Raw genomic sequence first — 6094 nt, 5'->3', positions numbered from 1 at the left:
CTGTGCCTCAGTTACCTTATCTGTAAAATGGGGATGAAGACTTTGAGCCCCACATGGGACAACCTGATTACCATGTATCCTCTCCAGTGCTTAGAACAGTGCTTTGCACATAGTAAGTGTTTAACAGATGTCATCATTATCAAGCGCTTAGTACAGTTCTCTGCACATAGTTAAGTGCTCAATAAATACTATTGAACCTGATCCTCTGTAAGCTCCTCGTGGGCAGGAAATGTATCGGTTTGTTGTTATATCATACTCTCGCAAGTGCTTAATACAGTGCTCTGCACAACTAAATGCTCAGTAAATACCCCTGACTGAACGACTATTGCTTTCTGCTCCACGTTGGGTGCTATGTCACTGCCCCCACCACTGATACTGTCCCCTCCTGGCCAGGATCAGTACTGGGTATTGCAACATCTGTTTTTAGAGTGACAATCCAGAAATCTAAATTCCAAGACTATCTTGCTTATTGCAGAACATACGTTCAGTTAGATTTACAGATTTCCCCTTTAAGCTACCCAGAGTAGCACTTAAAAAAAAAAACTTCTGATAAAATCTGCAAAATCTGCAATATATAGCAAATCATTTAGAGATGTGCTGTTTTAGATGACCACAGCTTCAGATATTCTCCAGGGACATACAATGCTCACAGTCTGTTGCCTGCATCCTGGAAGGATTTAATCATCATGGCTTGGCCCCAGAGTAGCTTGACAGGTTTGGGCATATGCACCATGTATTTGACCAAGGCTCGGCTAAAGGGTTTCAGACTGGACCCTTTGTTTTCTTAGGTAAAACTATGATTATTTTACTGTAATTCATTTTGTAGTCTTCCTTCAAAATGTGGGTCCTAATGTATAAAGGAGACGGAGTTAAAAATTATTGCTCTTGAGCTAGGACATTGGAAAAATGTGAGCAGTTCTGTTCAAAATTGAGAAGACTCTAATAAAGTGTTTATATTAGAACCAATATTATTGTTAATGCTTATCATCTTTCCATTTTGGAAGCTCGGTGTACTTTCTTAATGGGCAGTAATCTTCATCGTATGCTTTCAGATAGAAAGCAGGAAAGCCAATCATCCAAATAACCTGTTTATAGCATTAATCCTCCTCATGGCACCACTGTGAGATGGATGGCAAATTTATATTTTCCCCAATTTTAATCGATAAGGCACAGAAAGGTCAAGTGAATTACAATGTTGAAGGCAAAGAAAGACTCTGAACCAAAGTGTTGGCAAAAAGGGATTTTTGATGCTCAACCCAGGTCCATTTACATCCATATCTTTATACTCTATTTTCTTTTTCTGTAATTTATTTGAATGTCTTTCTTCCCCTATAGAATATCATCTTCTTGTAAGGAGGGATCACATCTACCAACTCTATTGTATTGTACTTTCCCAAGCACTTAGTAGAGGGCTCTGGAGTAAACACTATTGATTGATTAATCTTCATGCCTTGTAAGAAAATGTCCCTGCAAAGAGAGTTTTATAGTTAAATCATACCCTTTTGTTAGTGCATCTCCAAGCATATATGTCTTTTTACAATTTTGTCATGAAAATACATAGGTACAAAACTTGGATACTAAATTAAAAACGGTTATATTTGATCATTTCCATCATATGGATTGGGTTTCTTCTGACCATGTAGCTCTTTAAAGCATCAAGTTACATTAGTGAATGATTTTCCATGTGCCCTATTCCAGTCCTTTTAACAGACTTTGTATCTTTCTCCTCTCTATGCTGTGTAGAGTTAAGATTCATGGAGGAATCTTCTCTAATCTCAGTTTTGACAGAACAATAGTGGCATCATTCCATCTGAAGAGCTTACTGTGCTTTGATCTGGTCCTACAACAACCCCCTCAGGGAGGTATTAAGTCAGAAAGGAGAATGTAGTGAGTCATTTGGCCATTTGAGGTTGGACCATTCAAGCTAGCCCCGGGGGGCTGGGTCCAGACTAGACCAGTCCAGGGCTGACTGGTGGTCTGTTCCTAATGGTCACAGCCCAGGGTGTCAGGACAACACCGAATCAACCCCAACATTGAGGATCCTAAGTGGTTGCCAGGTCTCCAGAGGGATTCTGTTGGCTCCAGAGGGGAGTCCTGAGGGAAGCTGCATGGCCTAGTTGATAGAGCACAGGCCTGGGAGTCAGAAGGATCTGGTTCTAATCCTGGCTTCTCCCCTTGTCTGGTGTGTGACCTTGGGCAATTTGCTTCATTTCTCTGTGCCTGTTACCTCAGCTGTAAAATGGGGATTAAGATTGTGAGTCCCGTGTAATAATAATGTTGGTATTTGTTAAGCGCTTACTATGTGCAGAGCACTGTTCTAAGCGCTGGGGTAGATACAGGGTAATCAGGTTGTCCCACGCGAGGCTCACAGTTAATCCCCATTTTACAGATGAGGTAACTGAGGCACAGAGAAGTTAAGTGACTTGCCCACAGTCACACAGCTGACAAGTTGCAGAGCCGGGAGTCAAACCCATGACCTCTGACTCTGAAGCCCAGGCTCTTTCCACTGAGCCAAGCTGCTTCTCTAAAGAGATTGTGTCCAACCTGATTAGCTTGTATCTATCCCATCTTAGAAAGGTGCTTGACACATAGTAAGCGCTTAACAAGTACAATCATCATTATCATTAATACTATTGATCAAAATGGACTCTAAGGCCAGCTATCAGACAGCTAGCCTTAGGATCAGGATTTCCCAGTGCTTAATAAAATAATAATACTAATAATACTAATGGTATTAAGTACATACCATGTGCCAAACACTTTGCTAAGTGTTGGGGGAGATACAAGACAACCACATTGGACACAGTCCCCATCCCGCAAGGGGCTCACAGTCTAAGTACTTGGAGACAGACACTGAATCTCAATTTACAGATTAAGAAACAGTCATGGAGAAGTTAAACGACTTGCCCAGGATCATAAGGCAGGCAAGTGAGAGAGTCAGGTTTAGAACTCAGCTCCTTTGATTCCCAGGCCCATGATCTCTCCACTAGACCATGCTGCTACCATCTAGAGAAGCAGCATGGCATAGTGGAGAGAGCACAGGCCTCAGAGTCAGAAGGTAATGAATTCTAATCCTAACCCCACTGCTTGTCTGTTGTGTGGCCTTGGGCAAATCAGTTCACTTCTCTGTGCCTCAGTTACTGCATAGGTAAAATGGGATTTAAGACTGTGAGCCCCATGTGGGACAGGGACTGTGTACAACCTGATCACCTTGTAATAATAATAATAATAATAATAATGTTGGTATTTGTTAAAGCGCTTACTATGTGCAGAGCACTGTTCTAAGCACTGGGGTAGATACAGGGTAGTCAGGTTGTCTGACATGGGGCTCACAGTCTTAATCCCCACTTTACAGATGAGGTAACTGAGGCACAGAGAAGTTAAGTGACTTGCCCACAGTCACACAGCTGGCAAGTGGCAGAGTTGGGATTCGAACCCATGACCTCTGTCTCCCAAGCCCACGCTCTTTCCACTGAGCCACGCTGCTCCTCTTGTACATAACCCAGTGCTTGGAATATAGTAAATTCTTAACAAATATCTTAATTATTATTATGAATTATTATTATCCGGCACCATGTTTTGCCTTTAAAGATTCAGATCAGAGAGGACCTGCCTAGTCAACAACCTGGTCAGTTTAGAAAACACTTTTTGGTATGCTTGCCATTTACTCTTTAGGTATGCACCTCATTCCAGAAGGGAAGGAAAAAGTGGTTTTGTACAATGCATACAAGAGTCACTGAGCCCCAGAATTTCCATTATAATGAGATGACAATCTGAAATGTAAGTTTAAAGGAAGAATAAAGCCTCAATTGTACTAGCTGAATACTAACCTGGTGTTGCTTCACTACTGTGCTGAATCAGCTAGTATAAGCCCTTTTCTTTCCCAACTTAAAAGTACCTCTTCTCCTCATCTGAAAATAAAGAGGGAAACACTGTAAAGAAACGTCACTTTAAATTGTTAGTGCTATAGACCAGTGAGTTATTTTTCAAGTGTGGAAATTGCAGAATGATCTACACACTGTTGAGTTCCTTTTAAGTACATGGGCTTGGGAGACAAAGAACCTGGGTTTTACTCTCAATTCTACCACTTGTCTGCTGTGTGACACTAGGCAAGTCACAACTTCTCTGTGACTCAGTAAAATGGGGATTAAATGTCTGTTCTCCCTCCTGCTCAGAGTGTGAGCCCCGCATGCGGCAGGCACTGTGTCCAACTTAACTTGTCTCTACCCCAGTGCTTGGCTCATACTAAGTGTTTAATTATTATTATTATAATGATTATTATTATGCCTTTGTGTGAAAGGAGGCTCACAGGGAGGCCTCTGATGGAGATCTCAGGCAGGAGTAAAAGGGGAGGAATAGTCTCAAGGGACTGATTTAAATTCTACTTCTTGACCGTAACTGAAACTTCAGAGAAGACAGCAATGTGTTCTTCTATCTTCTAAATGTTACCTACAGTTAAACCCAGTCAAATATTCAGGAAATCTTTGAAAAGAACCTAAATCCTCAGATGAGGAAATATTCTGTTTTTACAGATTTCATTATCTGAACTAATCCTCCATATCCCTTTGTCACTCCCAAGAGTATTTGAATAAAATGATTTCTTAGTGATATGAAAATGATTATATTTTAGTCAAAGAGAGTATAGTAGATATACAGTGGGCATGAATGACAGTGAGTCAGTGAATTGATAAAAATGAGTACACTCAAAAGCAAAAAAATTGCCAAGAATCCAGGTTCAATTTTAAACACAATTTTGGATAGAGAAAGCCTCTGGAATCCAGCAAGGCCCCAGTTATCAATCCATCAGTTCTATTCATTTAGTGCATACTCATCACACTTTCAATCGTATTTATCGAGTACTTTCTGTGTGCAGAGCATTGTACTTAGCACTTGGGATAGACAATATAACAGATCCATTCTTATATGCAAAGTTTGAATTCATCATGAAGACCTAACTCCTTGTGGGGAAATTCATACATAGCTAGGATTGCTGAAGTGAGGTGAGGCATGACTCATGTACAGAGCAATCACCGTGTGTGACAAGTTGGTGCAACAGGACTGCTGAACTGAGAAATGTCAGCTCCAGGCCACAGGTGAAGCAGCGGTTAGCTGCTCCGTTTCCTGGCAATTGGACAGGTCAGATCGAAGGTTGTCGGCAGGTGAGGTGGTGGAGAGAAAGAGGAAAAATAATAATAATGATGGTATTTGTTAAGCACTTACTATGTGCCAAGCACTGTTCTAAGCGCTTGGGTAGATACAAGGTAATCAAGTTGTCCCACATGGAGCTCACAGTCTTAATCCCCATTTTACAGATGAGGTAATTGAGGCACAGAGAAGTGACTTGCCCAAAATCGAACAGCTGATAAGAGGTGGAGGCAGGATTGGAACCCACTACCTTTCACCCCCAAACCTGGGCTCTTTCCACTATTTTACGCTGTTACTGTCCAGTGGAAAGGCAAGGCTTTAGAGAAAAATTGCTACCTCACTCATCCCATTTAGTTCAAACCCCAGAAGGCCAGGGTTGACAAACATCCTGTGTATCTCCAATCATAATTTTGATTATTCAGTGATATTTACTGAGTACAGAACACTGTTCTAAGTGTTTGGGAGAGTATGACACAACAGTTGGGAGACCAATTCCTTACCCATAATTCATCAGTGGTATCGAGTTCTTACTGTCTACAGAGCTCTGTACTAAGCACTTACACTTACACTTTAGCGTGGGGAGATAGACATTAAAATAAAATTCTGGATACGTGCATAAGTGCTGTGGGGCTGAATGTGAGGTGAATATTAAGTGCTTAAAGGGTACAGATCTAAGTGCAGAAGTGATGCAGAAGGGAGGGGGAGTTGGGGAAAAGATGGTTTAATCAGGGAAGGCCTCTTGGAGAAGGTGTGATTTTTACAAAGGCTTTGAAGGTAGGGAGAGTGGTCTGCCATTTATGGAGGGGAGGGAGTTCCAGGTAATAGGAAGGACATGGGCAAGGGGGTATGAAGAGATTGAGGTACAGTGAGCAAGGTGGCTGCAGAAGACAGAAGGGTGTGGGCTGGGTTGTAGTAGAAAATAAGTGAGGTAAGATAGGAAGAGGCGAAC

At 41.6% G+C, this 6094-nt stretch overlaps 1 long non-coding RNA gene across 1 annotated transcript; it reads right to left on the bottom strand.

Moving 5' to 3' along the window:
- Positions 1–609: 609 nt before the first annotated feature.
- LOC114809238 lies at positions 610–3912 on the bottom strand. The gene is made up of 2 exons (XR_003757016.2): positions 3831–3912; positions 610–847 (listed from the first exon to the last, which is right to left on the bottom strand). It is a non-coding gene; the product is annotated as an uncharacterized LOC114809238 (long non-coding RNA).
- Positions 3913–6094: the final 2182 nt, after the last annotated feature.

The sequence above is a fragment of the Ornithorhynchus anatinus genome, chromosome 1 (assembly GCF_004115215.2).
Source record: "Ornithorhynchus anatinus isolate Pmale09 chromosome 1, mOrnAna1.pri.v4, whole genome shotgun sequence".
Taxonomy (NCBI): domain Eukaryota; kingdom Metazoa; phylum Chordata; class Mammalia; order Monotremata; family Ornithorhynchidae; genus Ornithorhynchus; species Ornithorhynchus anatinus.
The sequence above is the reverse complement of the archived record's forward strand: the minus strand, read 5'-3'. Positions and strand labels throughout refer to the sequence as shown.